The sequence below is a fragment of the Sciurus vulgaris genome (genome assembly GCF_902686455.1).
Source record: "Sciurus vulgaris genome assembly, chromosome: X".
NCBI lineage: Eukaryota > Metazoa > Chordata > Mammalia > Rodentia > Sciuridae > Sciurus > Sciurus vulgaris.
Window position 1 is genome coordinate 119,576,560 of NC_136471.1, and position 20,224 is coordinate 119,596,783.

Sequence of the window (20,224 nt, forward strand, 5' to 3'; positions counted from 1 at the left end):
TGTCTGGCAATTTATTAGGAGGGTGGTATTGCATTCTTCCACCATAATGTTTTTTTTAATTTCATTTATTTTTTAATTGGTTCTTTTTAGTTATACATAACAATAGAATTTATGTGACATAATTATAGACACATGTTCTAATTCAGTCCCCTGTACTTCCCTTTCCCCTCCCTTCCTCCCAACTCTTATTTACTTCCCTTTACTCCATTGATCTGTCTGCTATTTACCTTTTTTTAAATTAGTATCTTGTAGATGTAACACGTTGAGATTCTCTGTGGTATATTCATATACGTACATAGCAACATTAGGTCAAATTCATTCCACTGTTTTTCCTTAACCTATCCCTCAGCCTTTCCCAACATTCTGCTTTGTCTACTCCATTTTCTTTTTTCTATTTTTTAAATTTTAATTTATTTTTATTGTAAACAAATGGGATACATGTTGTTTCTGTTTGTACATGGAGTAAAGGCATACCATTTGCATAGTCATACATTCACACAGGGTAATGAGGTTTGATTCATTCTGTTAATTTTTCCTCCCCCCACCCCTCCCACCCCCTTTTCCCTCTATACAGTCCCTTCTTCCTCCATTCTTGCCCCCTCCCACCCCCCATTATGTGTCATCATCCGCTTATCGGTGAGATCATTCGTCTTTTGGATTTTTGAGATTGGCTTATCTCACTTAACATGATATTCTCCAATTTCATCCATTTGCCTGCAAATGCCATAATTTTATCATTCTTTGTGGCTCAGTCATATTCCATTGTACATATATACCACAGATTCTTTATCCATTCATCAACTGAAAGGCATCTAGGTTGGTTCCACAGTCTGGCTATTGTGAATTCAGCAGCTATGAATATTGATGTGGCTGTATCTCTGTAGTATGCTGATTTTAAGTCCTTTGGGTATAGGCCAAGGAGTGTGATAGCTGGGTCAAATGGGGGGTCCATTCCAAGTTTTCTAAGGAATCTCCACACTGCTTTCCAGAGTGGCTGCAGTAATTTGCAGCCCCACCAGCAATGTATGAGTGTACCTTTTTCTCCACATCCTCTCCAACACCTATTGTTGCTTGTATTCTTGATAATTGCCATTCTAATTGGGGTGAGATGGAATCTTAGTGTAGTTTGGTTTGCATTTCCCTTATTACTAAAGATGGTGAACATTTTTGCATATGTTCGTTGATTGCTTGTAGATCTTCTTCTGTGAAGTGTCTGTTTATATCCTTAGCCCATTTGTTGATTGGGTTATTTGTATTCTTGGTGTAGAGGGTTTTGAGTGCTTTATATATTCTGGAAATTAGTGCTCTATCTGAAGTATGAGTGGCAAAGATATTCTCCCACTCTGTAGGCTCTCTCTTTGATTGCTGATAGTTTCCATTGCTGAGAGAAAGCTTTTTAGTTTGAATCTATCCCAGTTGTTGATTCTTGCTTTTATTTCTTGTGCTATGGGAGTCCTGTTAAGGAATTCTGATCCTAAGCCAACAAGTTGAAGATTTGGACCTACTTTTTCTTCTATAAGATATAGGGTCTCTGGTCTGATTTCAAGGTCCTTGATCCATTTTGAGTTGATTTTTGTGCAGGGTGAGAGATAGGGGTTTAGTTTCATTCTGTTGCATATGGACTACCAGTTTTCCCAGCACCATTTGTTGAAGAGGCTATCTTTTCTTCATTGTATGTATATTTTTGTCACCTTTGTCTAGTATGAGAAAATTGTATTTATTTGGGCTTGTGTCCATGTCCTCTATTCTGTACCATTGATCTACCAGTCTATTTTGGTGCCAATACCATGCTGTTTTTGTTACTATTGCTTCATGGTATAGTTGAAGTTCTGGTATTGCAATACCCCCTGTTTCATTCTTCCTTCTAAGGATTGCTTTAGCTATTTTGGGTTTCTTATTCTTCCAGATGAATTTCATGATTGCTTGCTCTATTTCTGTAAGATATATCATTGGGATTTTAATTGGAATGGCATTGAATCTGTATAGCACTTTTGGTAATATGGCCATTTTGACAATATTAATTCTGCCTATCCAAGAACATGGGAGATCTTTCCATCTTCTAAGGTCTTCCTCAATTTCTTTCTTCAATGTTTTGTAGTTTTCACTGTAGAGATCTTTTACGTCTTTGGTTATATTGATTCCCAATTATTTTATTTTTTTTGAGGCTATTGCAAATGGAGTTGTTTTACTCACTTCCTTCCAGATGTTTCATCACTTGTGTATAAAAATGCTTTAGATTTATGCATGTTGATTTTATTGCCTGCTGTTTTGCTGAATTCATTGATGAGGTCTAGAAGTTTTCTGGAGGAGTTTTTTGGATCCTCTAAATATAGAATCATGTCATCAGCAAATAGGGATAGTTTGAGTTCCTTTTTTCCTATTCATATTCCTTTAATTTCTTTAGTCTCTCTAATTGCTCTCGCTAGAGTTTCGAGGACAATGCTGAATAGAAGTGGTGAAAGAGGACATCCCTGTCTTGTTCCCATTTTTAAAGGGAATGGTTTCAGTTTTTCTCCATTAAGAATGATGTTGGCCATGGGCTTAGCATAAATAACCTTTATAATGTTCAGGTATGTTCCTACTATTCCTATTTTTTCTAGTGTTTTGAGCATGAAAGGGTGTTGTATTTTGTTGAACGCTTTTTCTGCATCAATTGAAATAACCATATGATTCTTATCCTTAAGTCTATTGACATGCTGGATTACATTTATTGATTTATGGATGTTAAACCATCCTTGCATTCCAGGGATGAACCCCACTTGATCATGGTGCATGATTTTCTTAATATGTTTTTGGATATAGTTTGCCAATATTTTGTTAAGGATCTTTGCATCTATATTCATCAAGGATATTGGTCTAAAATTTTCTTTCCTTGATGCCTCTTTGCCTGGTTTGGGTATGAGGGTGATATTAGCTTCATAGAGTGAGTTTGGTAGGGGACCCTCCTTTTCTATTTCCTGGAATACTTTGAGAAGTATTGGAATGAGTTCTTCTTTGAAGGTCTTGTAGAACTCGGCTGAGAATCCATCTGGTCCTGGACTTTTCTTGGATGGTAGGATTTTAATGGCTTCTTCTATTTCATTGCTTGATATTGATCTGTTTAAATCGTGTATGTCCTCCTGATTCACTTTGGGAGGAGCATATGATTCTAGAAATTTGTCAATGTCTTTGGTAGTTTCTATTTTGTTAGAATACAGATTTTTGAAGTAGCTTCTCATTATGTTATGTATTTCAGTGGTGTCTGTCATGATATTTCCTTTTCATCACAAATTTTGGTAATTTGAGTCTTCTCTCTCCTTCTCTTTGTTAGTGTGGCTAAGGGTTTGTCTATTTTGTTTACTTTTCAAAGAACCAACTTTTTGTTTTGTCAATTTTTTGAATTGTTTCTTTTGTTTCAATTTCATTGATTTCAACTCTGATTTTAATTATTTCCTGTCTTCTACTACTTTTGCTGTTATTCTGTTCTTCTTTTTCTATGGCTTTGAGCTGTAATGTTAGGTCATTTAGTTGTTGACTTTTCATTCTTTTCTGGAATGCGCTCTATGCAATGAATTTTCCTCTTAGTACCGCTTTCATAGTGTCCCAGAGATTTTGATATGTTGTATTGTCGTTCTCATTGACCTCTAAGAATTTTTTTATCTCTTCCTTGATGTTTTCTGTTATCCATGTTTCATTCAACATCATATTATCTAGTCTCCAGGTGTTGGAGTAAATTCTGTTTTTTATTTTGTCATTGGTTTCTATTCTCAGTCCATTATGATCTGATAGAACTCAAGGCAGTATCTCTATATTTTTGCATTTCCTAAGGGCTGCTTTGTGGCATAACATATGGTCTACATTTGAGAAGGTTCCATGTGCTGCTGAGAAGAAAGTGAATCCACTCATTGATGGATGTAATATTCTATATATGTCTATTAATTCTAGGATATTGATTGTGTTATTGAATTCTATGGTTTCTTTGGTTGGTTTTTGTTTGGAAGATCTATCTATTGGTGACAGCAGTGTGTTAAAGTCACCCAGAATTATTGTGTTGTGGTCTATTTGATTCCTGAAATTGAGAAGGATTTGTTTGATGTACAGGAATGCACCATTGTTTGGGGCATAAATATTTACTATCATTATGTATTCCTGATTTATGGTTCCCTTAAGCAGTATGAAATGTCCTTCTTTATCCCTTCTGACTAACTTTGGCTTGAAGTCCACTTTATCTGATTTAAGGATGGAAACCCACACTTTTTTACTGAGTCCATGTGCGTGGTACCTTTTTTACCATCTTTTCACCTGTAGTCTGTGGATGTCTTTTTCTATGAGATGAGTCTCTTGCAGGCAGCATATTTTTGGGTCTTTCTTTTTAATCCATTCTGCCAGTCTATGTCTTTTGATTTATAAGTTTAGGCCATTAATGTTCGGGGTTATTATTGAGATATGATTTGTATTCCCAGTCATTTGGGTTTATTTTCGGTTTTTAATTTGGCTTGGTTTCTCCTTTGAGTGGTTTTTCTCTAAGGTATTTCCTCCCTTTGCTGACCTCCATTTTTTTTTTTCATTTCCTCCTCATGGAATATTTTGTTGAGAACATTCTGTAGCGCAGGCTTTCTATTTGTAAATTCTTTTAACTTTTGTTTATCATGAAAGGATTTTATTTCATCTTCAAATCTGAAGGTTAGTTTTGCTGGGTATAGGATTCTTGGTTGGCAACCATGTTCTTTCAGAGCTTGAAATATGTTCTTCCAGGCCCTTCTAGCTTTAGAGTCGGTTGAGAAGTTGGCTGCTATCCGTATTGTTCTCCTCGTATATGTAATCTGATGCTTTTCTCTCATGGCCTTCAAAATCCTATTTTTATTTTGAATGTTAGGCATTTTCATTATAATGTGCCTTGGTGTGGATCTGTTGTGATTCTGTGCATTTGGTGTTCTGTAAGCCTCTTGTATTTGATTTTCCATTTCATTCTTCAGGTTTGGGAAATTTTGTGATATTATTTCATTAAATAGGTTGTTCATTCCTTTGGTTTGTATCTCTGTGCCTTCCTCAATCCCAATAATTCTTAAATTTGTTCTTTTCATGATGTCGCACAGTTCTTGGAGATTCTGTTCATGATTTCTTACCATCTTGTCTATTTGGGCAACTTTATTTTCAAGATTAAATATTTTGTCTTCATTGTCTGAGGTTCTGTCTTCCAAGTGGTCTAGTCTTTTGGTGATGCTTTCCATTGAGTTTTTTATTTGGTTTATTATTTCCTTCATTTCAAGGATTTCCGTTTTTTTTTTTTTTTAATCTCTATCTCTTTGTTGAATTGATCTTTTGCTTCCTGCAGTTGCTCTTTCAGCTTATTGGTATTATCATTCATTGCCTGCATTTGCTCTCTTATGTCATCCTTTGCTTCGTGAATCATCTTAATCATGTATAATCTGAAGTCCTTTTCTGATATTTCTTCTAACTTACTGTCATTAGATTCTATTAATATAGAATCTAGATTTTTTTGGATAATTTTCTTCCCTTGTTTTTTCGTGTTGTTCATGTATCTTCCCCTCTAGCAGTGCAGATGTGGGGTATTGCAGATTTCCCCCTGTAGGCTTATAGTGGCCCTATAAGTTTCCAAAACCTTTTCTTTAAGGGGAGATCAATATTAGCAGTGCCCAATTCACACACTGTGGAATCCTAGAGCAAATAGCCCCTATGAGGACAATAACAATATTGTCATAATAAATATAATGAGTTCAAATATTATCATCAGTAAAACAAACAGGTTTGCAATAAGGTGTGCAGTTTCAAATGGAGGACAAAGAAGATGCAGAGGGATGTAGAATGTAGCTGTTAATGGGATAAGAAAAGAATATACAGAAGATCTAGGTAATAGAAAGGGTGAGAGTGTAATCAAAAGAAATTGGATGTTAGCATGCAAAAAAGGGAGACAGAGACCTGAGGGAACAGGTAAACAAAAGGAAAAGAGAGCAAGAAAAGTAAAGTAATAAAAACTTAAAATTTTTCAATAAGGAGAAAAAAGAAAATCTACAGTATAGCAGTCATATAGTAATGAAACCTCCCAGTCTTCAGCAGCCTGATGCATGAGAGGTACCTGACAATGAGTTTCAAGTCTCCAGCAGGCATCTCAGGATGGGATTTTCCCCACCTAAAAATCAGAGCTACTGCTTCCAGGATTATCCAAGATGGCCGCTCTGGCTTCCAAATATGTTGGCAAATGGGCAGCTGCAGATCAGGGTGTGGACGTGGTCAGCTGGAGGTCTTGAAGGCAGGGTGCAGTTGGTTGGGCAGGGGTCCTGGAGGTCAGGTGTGTTTGGTGTGGTTGCGGAATCCTGGGGGCCGTGTGCAATCAGTTGGTCTGGGGTCCCAGTGATAGGGCGCAGTCAGTTGGTATGGGGGTCCTAGCGGTAGGGAGCAGTTAGTGGATGTGAGGGCCCCAGAGGCAGGGAGTGATGGGTCGGGCTGAGGGATCCTGGGGATGGGGCTCAGTCTGTCTGGCCAGGGGTCCTATGGGGGCCTGGCTATTGTCTGAAAATGGCAGCAGCCATGTGTAATCAAACCTGCAGGTACTGTAACAGTGAGCTTCCAGGCAACAGCAGGCAGCTGGTGCTCCACTGGTGGTGGGTGATCAGTTGGCTGACTGTTGTCAGACAATCGGGAGGTGAACCTCGTGGGTTGGGTGATGGATAGGTGTAAGGCAGGTGATGGACAGGCGAGAAGCAGGCAAATGGCGGATGATAGGCGCCTGACAGTGAGCAATCTGCACTCAAAAAAGGTGTCGATATGCTGGCAGACTGCAGGTGATCACAGCAGACAAATGGGGTAAACAGCAGGGGATCAATAAGCAGCAAAAACTGCCTCACCAAGAAACAGATATCCTCTGCTTGAAACCGGAGTTATGGAGCGACAAGGAATGCAGTCTCCCTCTAGTCCGTCATCGTGGATCTCCTTATCTTTCCCATTATGTTTTATTTTTAAAAATGTTCTTATGTTCATAACATGTTTACTTGATATATTTTGAAATATTTAACCTTTTCCATTGGTTTACAACAAATAGAAAATTGTTTAGTTTTGGTTGTTACTTTTAAGAAAAAAAGATAAACTGATTGGGTTGAAGAGGAATTATCAGAATAGTGAAGGGAGTCAAAGTCATGCCATTTGGTGACCAATAAAAGGGGCTGGGGACATTTGGTTTGAATATTGAGTGACCATAGCTGTTTTCCATATACCATTTTTCATAGAGGTTATGAGTGTCCTGAATCATTTCAAAGACCAGTGGCCACTGTCATTCATCCCACTTATGTCTTTATTTCCTTATTAGAAAATGTTTGGAGAAATAGTAAGTTAAACTGATTTGGCTTCAGTGTAGGACAATATTAATTTAAAGTAGCTCCAAAATTGAATTCAGACCTGCTGGCCATGGTAAAATTCACATCACTGAGATCGTCTAACAGTGATTGTCCAAAAAATAATTACTTGCCAGGCTGTTATAGAAGAATTCAAGCATTGGTTCACAAGTAGGATTAGATGATTATTATTCTGTATGTCTTTGAGGAGACTTGTTATTTTGTCATTATGTTTCTTATTTATACTTGCTCACATGTAAATATTAGATATTTTTAAAGGCCCAATTTAGCTTGAGTTGGTGTTCAAAAGAACTGCTGCCTCATGTCTGCAACCCTAGGACAGTGAACAAGGGCAAAACATATAGGGCTCCTTCATTCACCTGGCACATTGGCAGAATCTGAGAAAGGCAGTCACTTTGATAGTAGAATCCAAGAATGACAGCACTAAATGGAATTTTAAAGACCATCTAAATTCACCTCCCAATCAGATAGTTCACAAGCCTCAAGGATACATTTCTCATTATAAAAGTCATATTCAGTTTATTTCTAGATTTTCCTTTTGTCATATATTATTATTCTTGCAGTGTCTAAAATATTTTTTTATTAACTCAAAGAAGTTTTGGTTGATTCCTGCATTTTGTTTATTATATGAAATATTTCAGGATAGATCATTTACTTATTTAAAAATTATCTCATCATCTTTAGCTAGGATTTTTAAATAGTGGGAATTAATATGACTGGGCTATTAAAATGTATGTTTTTTTGTTTTTGGTTTCGTCTGCTAGTCACTTCAAGCAGGAAGTTCAGGACTAATATTTATTGTTATTATGTCATCTTGAAAAATCTAGCATTATTAATTAAGGCACATTTAGACTCAAAAACCATGTGTGACACTATCTTGAGACCTCAAGCTTTTATGAGACTGCTCTTTCCATTTGGAAGCAAAAGACTGAGGCAATTTTTCTGGTGATTTTCTTGTGATGGTGGAGACACAGGGGGCACTTCCCTTCTCAATGGTTCTGCTTTTAGAAGAATGTCTCTACCCCAAATTCTTCCTTTGTACCCATCCAAGTCTTCATTTATTATCGTTTTTGTGAATGAAAATCAAAGTTTCATATCAAATATATATAAGAAAATCATAGAAACAAATAATAAAAGCTAAACAGCCCAATGTAAAGAGTAGGCAAAATATTTGAACAGTTTAAAAAAATGGAGATATGATAGGCCTATGAAAAATGCTCAATGCCTTCACCCATGAGGGGTATGCAAATTAAAACTACACCTACTATACTGGCTAAAATTCATAAAGTGAGAGTATCAAATGTTGATAAGGATGAGGAACAAGTAGAAGTCTTGCCCATTTTAAATACAGTTATTTCAGAAAATAGTTTAGCAGTTTCTTAAAAATATAAGTACATACTTATCATACAATCTAGCAATCCCATTCCTTGATATTTTCCCAGGAAAAATGAACACATATATCTCCACAAAGATTTTGAGTGTTCACATCTTTATGCATAATACATAAAAATGAAAACAACCCAAATATTTATCAGTAGATGAATGAATAAAGAAAGTATTGTATATTCTTACAGTGGACTATTACTCAGCAATGAAAAACAAAGGGCTATGAATACATTCCTCTTTTAGGAGTAGCAAGAGATTGAACCCATGACTTCATGTATGCTAAACATGCACTTTTGTACCATTGAGCTACATCTTCAGTCCTAATGATACATTCCTGGTTAATGAATCTAAAGCACATATTAGACAAAAGAAGGCAGATTTAAAATAAAAGAAGTTATATATGCTGTATGACTTTACTTATATAATTCTAGGAAAGTCAAAGATAGGTTGTAGTGAAAAAAACAGATTAGTGGTTGTCTGAGTTGAGGATAGGAAGATGAATCAATTGGGCAGGGATCAATGAGTACTTTTGGGGGAGATGGAAATGTTCTTTATGTTGAATATGATGGTGACTACATGGTGTATATTTGCCAAAATACATCATCTTATACATCAAAATAGATGCATTTATTATAAATAAATTTTATCTCAATAAATTTGATTAAAAATAAGACAAAGAATATTTTCTTTCACTTTAAATACCAACCCCTGGAATGACCTCATATAAGCTAGTAAGAATTTGCTTTGAATATAAGTAAAGTTTCTAGGTTGCTTCCAATACTTTGACTTTCAAATCTATATTTCTGTGCAAATAAAAATTCTTTTTTGAATTTTGAACTGGTCAGTCTTAAATGATTTAGCTTGGTTCAGCATTGCTAGGTATTATTGAAAGAAAAATTTCATATAAGCCATGTTTCTATTACCAGAAACTGCAGAATTTTGTCCTTTTTATTATTTTATTGATACATTATAATTACACATAACATACATTATAATACACATAACAGTGTGATCAATTTGAACATGCACATAACATAATTTGATCAATATCATTGCCTAGTACTTTCCCAATCCCTCCTGTCCTTCCTCCCCCGATCTACTTACTCTACTGATCTCCTATTATTATTATTATTATTATTTTGCTTCATAATTTTGTGTGTGTGTGTGTGTGATTAATCATGGCATGAGTTCTGTGCTTTTTGTCTTCATTTTACTAAAAGGTGAATTTATAGGGAATTAAATTCTACACCTGAAAATTATCCTAGCTGATGGATATTTGATGTTTGAGTAATACACAGGTGACACTAATTCTTACATTGTGCTTATTGTATATTAGGCATTGTTCTATATGTTTTACATATGTTGGCTGATTCAATTCTCATACTAATATTTGGAAAAAGTACTTTTATCCATATTTTGTATGTGAGGAAGCTGACTTTGATAGACTACCTTGTGGTTCCTGGTAGCAACAATTGCAATCTGAAATTCAAGCCTTCTGACTGCAAGACCCGTTGGTTTTCTTTGAGGTTCCAAAAGTATTATGTCCTTAACCTTACATATGGTTTATAAAGTAGAAATAGAAACATAGGTAGTTTGATGGGGATTGCACTGAATCTGTATAACACTTTTGGTAATATGATAATTCTACCAATATTCGTTCTGTCTATCCAAGAAGATGGGTGGTATTTTCATCTACCAAGTCTTTCAGTTTCTTCCTTCAGTGTTCTATAGATTTCATTGAAGAGGTCTTTCACTAGCTTGGCTAGATTTATTCCTAAGTATTTGAATTTTGAGGTTATTGTGAATGGGATAGTTTGTCTGATGTCTTTCTCAGCAGGTTAATTATTGGAGTATAGGAAAACTACTGATTTTGTATGTTGATCTTGTATCCTGCTACTTTACTGAATTTGTTTATCAGTACTAGAAGGATTCTGATGGGGCTTTTTGGGTCTTCTAGATACAGGAACATGTCATCAGTAAACAGACATAATTTGACTTATTTTCCTGTTTGTATCCTTTGATTGCCTTCTCTTGCCTGATTACTCTGGCTAGAGTTTCAAGAACTATATTGAATTGGACTGGTGAGAATGGACATCCTTGTCTTTTTCCTAACTTTAGAGGAAATGCTTTCAGTTTTTTTCATTCAGGATGTTGTTGGCTTTGGATTTATTGTATGTAGATTTTATAATGTTTAGGTAATTTCCTTCTATCCCTAGTATCTCCAGCATTGTTAAAATTAATGGGTGCTGGGTCCTGTCAAAGGCTTTTCCTCAATCTATTGAAATGATCATGTCATTCTTGTCCTTCTATTTTTTGTGGTTAATCACATTTACTGATTTGAACCAACCTTGAGCCCCTGGGATTAAACCCACTTGATCATTGTACACTATCTGTTTGATGTGTTTTTAAATGTGATTTGTCAATATTTCATTAAGGATTTTAACATCTATGTTAATCAGGGATCTTGATCTACAGTTCTCTTTCCTTGATGTGTCTTCATCTGGTTTTGGTATAGAGGTGATAGTGGCTTCACACAATGAATTTGGAAGTATACCCTCCCTTTCTATTTCATGGAATAATTAGAGGAAGATTGAAAATATACTCTTCACAGAACTAGAAAAAATAGTCTTAAAATTCATTTGGAAGAATAAAACACCCAGAATAGCCAAACAATGCTAATTAAGACAAACGATGCTGAGACATCCAAATACCCAATCTCAAATTATACTACAGAGTTGTAGTAGCAAAAAAGTATGGTATCAGTATCAAGATAGACATGAAGACCAATTGAATAGAATAGAAAACAGACAGACTCACAGAAATGTAATCATTGGATACTCAACAAAGGTGCCAGAAACATATTTTGGAGAAAAAAAATAGTCTTTTTAACAACTGGTGCTAGAAAAACTTGTTATCTATATGTAGAAGAATGAACTTAGATACCTATCTTTTGCCCAGCACAAAAAACAACTTAAAGAGGATCAGAGACCTATGAATATATCAGAAACTTTGCAACCGCTGGAAGAAAACATAGGCTCAACACTTCAAAATATTAGCACAAATACAGACTCCCTTATCAAGACCCCAAAAAGCTCAAGGAATAAAACAGAATAAGTGGATGACAACAATTTTAAAAGTTGCACAGCAAAGGAAACCAAAACATAAAGAGAGAGACTTTGGAATGTGAGAAAGTATTTGCCACCTGCTCCTCAGATAGGGTATTAATATCCAGACTATATGAAGAACTCAAAAAATCAACATAAAGACACAAACGACCCAATCAGAAAATGAAGTAAACAGACATTTCTCAAAAGAAGAAACAAAATGACTAACAAATATATGAAAAAAATGTTCAAAATCTTCAGCAACCAGGCAAATGCAAATCAAAATTACAGTAAGATTTCATTCCACTCCAGTCAGAATGGCAGTTACCAAGAATACAAATAATAATAAATTCTGGCAATGATGTGGGGTGAAAAGTTCACTCAGCCATTGTTGGTAATACTGCAATTTAGTATAATCACTCTGGAAAGCAGTATGGAGATTCCTCAGAAAACTAGGAATAGAACAATCACATACAACCCAGATATCTCACTCTGTGACATTTATTCAAAGGAACAAAAATCAGGATACTATAGTGATACAGGGACATCAGTGTTTATATCAGTGCAGCTCAAAATAGTCAAGTTATGGAACCAGCCAGGTGCCCTTCAACAAACAAATGAACAAAGAAAATGTGGGAAAATATGTATATGTACATAACACATGTATACATATTGTATTATGTATATGTATATATGTATTATGTATGTGTATTATGCATATGTTATATATTATTTTTATATACACTATATAAACATAATGGTCTTTTACTCAGCTATAAAGAAGAATGAAATTATGGCATTTGCCAGTAAATGGATGGAACTGGAAAACATCTTGCTAAGTGAAATAAACCAGACTCAGAAAATCAAGGGTGGAGTGTTTTCTCTCATATGCAGAAAATAGAGCAAAGTAAGGGAGAAAATGGGGAAGTTGTCAGATATCATTAGGATAGAGGGAAGATCAGTTGAATAGAAGGAGATTGAGGGGTAGGGAGGAGTGACGGGAAAGGAGAAGAAATTCAAAATGAGTTTGACAAAAATTATGCTATGTGCATATATAAATATACTATAGTGAATTCTGCCTTTATGTATATATAGAAAAAAATAAAAATAAGTATATAAATAAATAGAAGGAAGACAAGTAGAGTAGAGGAAGGGGCATCGGTGAGGGAGAAGGGAAGGGCAAGGAGAGGCACCAAGGACTGAAATGGAGCAAATTAAATTCCATGCATGTGTGATTATGTCAAAATGAACCCAACTACTATGTATAAATATAATGTCCTAATAAAGTACTTTAAGAAGTCCTTATTTCAGTTCTTTTGGATATATGACCAGAAGTTGGACTGCTGGATCACTTTTTTGCTTGTTTTTTTTTTTTTTTTTTAACTTTCATAGTGCCTACATTTTACATTCTCACCAACTATGAATGTAGGTCCCTATCTTTCCATGTCCTTCAAAATGCTTATTTTTTGTTTGTTTCTAATGATAGCCTTCCTATTGGGTATGAGGCGATATCTCCTTGTGGTTTTGATTTGCATTTTCGTAATGTTTAGTTATTTGGGGGTTATTTTCATATTCCTTGTAGTCATTTATGTTTTCTTCAGAGAAATATCTGGATATCTTCTTTGCCTATTATTAAAATTGTTATTATTTATTTATGACATCAAATTGCAGTAGTTAAAACATCTACTCTGGATATTCACCCTTTATAAGATAAATTGTAAATATTTTCTCCCAATATACAGTTTGCCTCTTCATTCTGTTAATAATTTCTTTTAATGTGCTAAATCTTTTTAGTATGTTATAATCTTGTCTATATTTTTCTTTTGTTGCCTGTATATAATTAACAATATGGTATTATGCACTAAAAATTTGTTAAGAAAGTATATCTACTGTTGTGATCTCTTTTATTTTTTACAGACTGCATTTTGATTCATTGTACACAAATGGCATACATATTTTGTTTCTATGATTGTACACGATGTAGATTCATACCATTCATGTAATCATACTTGTACATAGGGTATTCTTACTGCCCACATGTGCATGTGTGTTTACACGTACTCAGAACCACAAAGAGAAATAAGGAAACTTTTGGAGGTTATGGATGTATTTATTTTGTTGATTGTGATGGTGGTATCAAAGGAGTGTGAAATATTTCCAAATTCAACAATCTGTACATTAAAATGTACAGTTTTTATCCATCAATTATACCTCAGTAAAGCTGTTTTTGAAAAAGGAAATAAGAAAGCATATCTTTATTGTTGAAAATTCTCTTAAAGAAACTGTTAATGATGTCATTTGATTCCCTATATTTTATTTGTGATCTAGATGATAAAGTCATTCTACATGGAATCCCAGAAATATTTTCCTTCCTTTACAATATTGATCACAACGTGATAGTTGTCAGATTTGTCCCTAAAGTTAATGTGTTAGAAACTTAATCTGTAATGCAAGTATGTTAGCGAATTGGGTCTAACGGATTAATGAAACTATAAATAGGTCTTGCAGTGGTGGTTCTCCATTATGCTCTTAAGCCATTGTGAAGACATGAATTCATCTCCTTTGTCCTTCCACATTTTGTCATTTGAGGACATAACAAGAAAGCATTCTTCAGATGTCAGTACCTTGATCTTGGACTTTCTACCTTCCATAACTGTGAAAAAACTTTTGTTAAGAAATTATTCCATCTTACGTATTTTGTTTCAGAAGCACCAACATACCAAAATATTTGGGAAGGATTCTTGAGGTACCTACTTAGGATGAAGTTCTTAACTGAGGTTAGGTATGGAAGAGGACAGGAATAATTGATTTCAGTATTAAAGAAAAAAGACAATAGTACTATTTACTATTTACACATATATTTGTTTATGTGAAAATTTGGAGAAAGTCTGAACATAACACTTCAGGATTTTAACAGAGGAGTATTATGTATAAAGTAGGTTATGGGTTAGACCCTACAAATGAGGCATCATGGGCCAGGGTCTCTTATGGAGTACTTGCTGTTAAATCCTGGGCTGAATAGAAATTTTTAAAGTGTCATTTTTTTTCACACATTTTTTATTGGTGCATTATATTTGTACATAATGATGGAATTTGTTGTTACATATTTAGTACATGCACAAAATATAACAATATAATTTGGCCAGTATCACACTCCAGCACTTTCCTTCTCCTTCCTCACCTCCTACCACTTGGTCCCTTTCCTTTACTGATCTCCCTTTGGTTTCCATTAGGTTCACCTTCACCTTTTCTTCTTTCCTAGCTTCCACATGTGAGAGAAAATATTAGACTTTTGACCTTCTGAATTTGACTTATTTCACTTCACACAATGGTTTGTAGTTCCATCCATTTTCCTGAAAATGACATAATTTCGTCTTCCTTTATGGCTGAATAAAACTCCATTATGATATATACCACATTTTCTTTATTCATTCCTCCATGATGACTACCAAGATTGGTTCCATAATTTGTCTATTATGAATTTTCCAGCTGTAAACAGGAGTATGCATGTATCACTGTAGTATGATGACTTTAATTCTTCAGGATAATTACTGAGGAGTGGTATAACTGGGTCATATGGTGGTTCCATTCCTAGTCTTTTGAAGAATCTTTATATAGATTTCCATAGTGGTTGTACTAATTTACAATCCCATCAACTATATAAAAGTGTTTCTTTTTCTCCACATCTTCTCCAGCATTTATTTATGATTGTTTTTATTCTTGATGAGTGCTATTCTGACTGGTGTGAGATGAAATCTCAGTGTAGGTTTGTTTTGAATTTCCCTAATTGCTAATGATATTAAACATTTTATCATACATTTATTGACTATATTTCTTCTTTTGAGAAGTTTCTGTTTAATTGATTTGCCTATTAGATTGTTTGATTTTGTTAGAGTTTTTTGAGTACTTTTTATATATTCTAAATATTAATCCTCTGTCAGAAGAGTAGCTAGCAAATATTTTCCCCCATTCTGTAGGTTTTCTCTTCACATTCCTAATTGTTTCCTTTGCTGTGCAGAAGCTTTGTAATTTGATGACAACCAATTTATTAAATCGGCATCATTTTCTGAACTTTAGGAGTCCTATTGATAAAGTAATTGCCTATATGCTGGAGTGCTGACCCTACATTTGCTTCTAGGAGTTGCATAACTTCTGGTATAATTCCTAGGTTTTTGATCTGTTTTGAATTTATTTTTGTGCAGGGTGAGATATAAGGGTCTAGTTTCATTTTTCTACATGTGGATAACCAGTTTTCCCAGCACTAGTTGTTAAAGAGGCTGTCTTTTCTCCACTGTATGTTTTCTGCACCTTTTTCAAGGATAAGATGATCGATTGTAGATGTGTGGATTTGTCTCTTTGTTTTTTATTCTATACCATTGGTATATGTTTTTCTGCAGTTTTTGTTGCTATAGCTTTGTAGTGTAATTTAAAGTCAGGTATGATGATGCCTCCAGCTTTGTAAAAGCACCTAACTTTTAAAGATTAGGTAACCCTAATGTACTTATGACTTGATTGATAAGAAGTTCAGTACTAAATTTAATGCTTAAATACCATAACTATGTAAGGTCACTATATTTGCAAGGAAATATCCAGGACATAGATAGATGAACTCAGAGTAACTAGACTAAGTAGACAGGAATTTGTCCTGAGCCAGACGTTGTGGCACATATCTGTAATCCCAGTGGCTCAGGAAGCTGAGGCAGGAGGATTGCAAGTTCAAGGCAAGCCTCAGCAACTTAGTGAGGCCCTAAGCAACTTATTGAGACCCTGTCTCAGTGTAAAAAATAAAAAAGGTTGTCAAAACTTCTATAACTCCAAGTGGTAAATAAAATAAAGTGCATTTAGTATAAACCAGAAGTCACTATTTTGGTAATATTTCATGATTGGTAACATTTTAAGATTAAGAGGATTTTTTTTCTATTTTCCTTTTTGAGAAAGAAAACTGGATTGGTACTAGATCACAAACACCAGAGAAAATGCATGATAATATTGAATTAGAATACGAATGAGGGGAAATCAATCGATCATATGTTTTTTAACACATAAATATAATCCACTTGAATACCATCATTTAGTTACAATTTAAATGTGAAATCTTTCAGAATAGTACCTAAAAAGATGGATTTTGCTCAAAGATGTTTGGGTTTACTCTGTCAATCTACAACTTTCCAACAGGGAGGATTTCTTTACTTTGTCATGACAGCTTCATTTCCTGTAAAATAGATTATTACAGTAATAGTGTTTATTTTACAGACTTGTTTTCAAGATTAGTAAATAAATATAAAATGTGAGTGAAATAGCCTGATACTATTTTTTCACCTTTTGATTTAGAATTTATGATAATGTTTCTACTTTGGTTCTCTTATTCATTTTGCCTTATTAAACTAAGTAGCTACATAATATTTTCAAATTACTATATAAACAAACTACAGGTAAACTTTATATTCTCTTAGCATACTTCTCATTTTTCATCCAGTCCCTAAACACAATATGTAGCCAGATTCCCTTGTTTTTTCCCCAGAGTAACAGTGAACTGAATAAGATAAATTTTTTCCTAGTATATATTTCAAAAGACATTACACAAAACAGAGCAGAAAAATCACATTGTTGATGTGCTGTAGTGTTGACATGTTGAAGCAGCAGAACTTAATTGGGATTTCTGACAGTCTTCAAATTGTCCTGAGAAAATGTCATTGCTAGAAACTGTTCATCAAAGTCTTGACAAAGAAAGTCAGTTTTAGAAGATAAAATTTACAATTTTCATCATTTGGGATAATACAAGCTTTTTTTGTGTGTGTACTGGGAATTGAACTCAGGGGCACTCAACCACTGAGTCACATCCCAAGCCCTCTTTTGTACTTTATTTAGAGTCAGGGTCTCATTGAGTTGCTTAGATCCTCACTTTTGCTTAGGATGGCTTTGAACTTGAAATCCTCCTACTGCAGCCTCCCAAGCCACTGGGATTACAGGAGTGTGCCATCATGCCCAGCTTAGTATGAACTTTTAAGAAGAATTTCAAGTCATAATAATCTAAACATACTTCTAGGATTAATATGGTAGAAATTTAGAAATTCTCAAAGATGCATCTAAATTCTTTATTCACGCTCTTATTAAACCAAATTATCAAAATCATTTGCTTTAAGGCTAACATTTTGTTTAATCATATTCTGTGAAACAATTAGAATATCAAATATTTCCCTTTGCAGGTAAACATATTTTAAAAAAATCATTTTAAAAAAAGAAATAGCATGCTGTACTTTGTAAGCTGTTACATATCTAAAATGACAAATACATTCTTTTTAGTATTTAACCTTAAATTTTTGAAATTTATATTTTAAAATTAATTTAAATTATGAAGCCATATTCCTTTTTTTAAGGCAGGAAGAAGTATATTTTCACATATTAATTTTGTTCAAATTTTTATAGAAAAATACAATAATCTCTTATCTATATCTTTGAGTATTTATCTCTATTTTCTTTTATTTCTACTTCTTCCCAGGTTTGAATATTCTTCACTGATAACCCAAAGAGGAAGATGTTGATTTGGTTCTCTTTATTCACCTTCCACACACAGACTTCCTAGCATTCTGTCCTCCCAATATATTTAGAGAATAATGCAAATTAGTGCAGTCTTAAGTGTTTACATCAGCACAAGTATGAGAACATTATCTGTAACTAAGCTATATATCATGTCTTTTTTTCTTATAAAATATTTTTCTCTTACAATAATAATTGGTCTTGTATTATGATTACTTAATATTCCACGTTCTTGTTGAAAACTCGACTCCTTCCCCTAATTATTTAAAATTTCCTTAATGCATTCATAATTATTAGGTATTTTTTTAAAGTTTTCTTTGAAGAAATCTCTCCAAATTGGACTAGTTTTTCTTCCAAGCCTAGCGTGTATGGAGAAATCTGGGATATCTTTGTCTGGGTTCCATGTTCCTTGCATCCTATTTCTCCCTCTATTCTGGTTTATACCCTCCATGTTAGTATAACACTTATTTTAGTAGCTAAATGAGAAAGAGATGCTAAGAAATAAAACTTGGAATTCTTACATATCTGACAGAGTCCTTATTTAATTGATAGTCTAGCTGAATACAATTATACAATTATCACTTGGATATTGCATTCCTTCAGAATTTTGGAGGCATTGCTTCCTTGCCTTCTGGCTTCTTATATTGCCATTAAAAAGTCAGAGATGATCTAAAGTTCCTCCATTTAGATTATGTAGAAGGAAATGAGAGGGAGTGGGGATATGAAAAATGGTGGAATGAGACAGACATCATCACCCTGTGTACATGTATGATTACAAAATTGGTGTGAATCTACATCATGTACAACCATAGAAATGAAATGATGTACCCCATTTGTGTACAATGAATCAAAATGCAGTCTGTAAAAATTAAAAAATAATAATTAAAAAAAAGTCAGAGATAGCATTGTTTCTCACTCTTTGTATATGACCTGATTTTATCCCATTTGGTATCTTTGCTTTGTCACTGTGTTCTTAAATTTCATGGTAATGTGTTTTTGGTGAGAGCCTAATTTAATCTATTGTGCTATATATGTTGGAAAGATTTTTTCAATCTGGAAATCCATCTGGAGAGTGTTCTTAGTTTTTTTTTTTTTTTTTTTTTGATGATTTCCTCTCCTCCATTTTCTCTTATCTCTCTGAAACTCTACTACTCTTATTCATGTTAATTCTACTTTTTTCATAATTTCTTTTCATTTTCCATTTGTCTTTTTACTTTACAGTTGAGGATTTTATTCTCAATTTTATATTCAAATTTTAAATTAGTTTTTAAATTCTTTTTAATTTCTCAGAGATGAACCATCCAATTTCTTCCCTGAAGTATCAGAGTCTGGCTGCTGACATTCTGGAGCTGACTACTAGAATAGGATTGGTAGTCTCAACATTCAGTAAGTGAACATTTCCTTATTTATTTTATCTCCTGTATACTCTTTATATGTGCCAAACTTCCAGGTGCACATTTTGGGCTCACAAGTTTCATTTCCATGCTTCTCTGTCCTGGTTTGTGCTTTAGGATTCTGACTTCTATGGATATCATCAATCAGTATTGGGTTTGGCCAGTGGGAGGGAAGTGGATATACTACTGCATTAAAGGGTACAATGTTCCTTTCCTATAACCACCAGTCTTCTTGGTTATTGGTAATGGATCTCTCCCTTTCCACTTTTAGCCCTGCTACTGGTAGCTAGCTCCTGCTCTTGCTAGCCTCAGATACGTCCCCATCCCACAGATGTTGGTTTCCCTTTGTTGTATTAAACAAAAGAGAGATACTTATAGTTATGCATGCAGTGAAAATACATATATATTCTGCTTTAAAATAACAAGAACTTGAAAAATGTAAGGTAGCAGGTAT

At 34.2% G+C, this 20,224-nt stretch overlaps 1 protein-coding gene across 1 annotated transcript in view; it reads left to right on the plus strand.

The window, feature by feature from the left end:
- LOC306651154 (uncharacterized protein) overlaps positions 1–20,224 on the plus strand; it is a gene marked incomplete at its 5' end in the record, with an annotated part of 1,066,319 nt that overhangs the window by 305,214 nt on the left and 740,881 nt on the right. The window contains one exon of the mRNA XM_079123650.1: positions 19,667–19,762. The remainder of the gene's footprint in view (positions 1–19,666; positions 19,763–20,224) is intronic.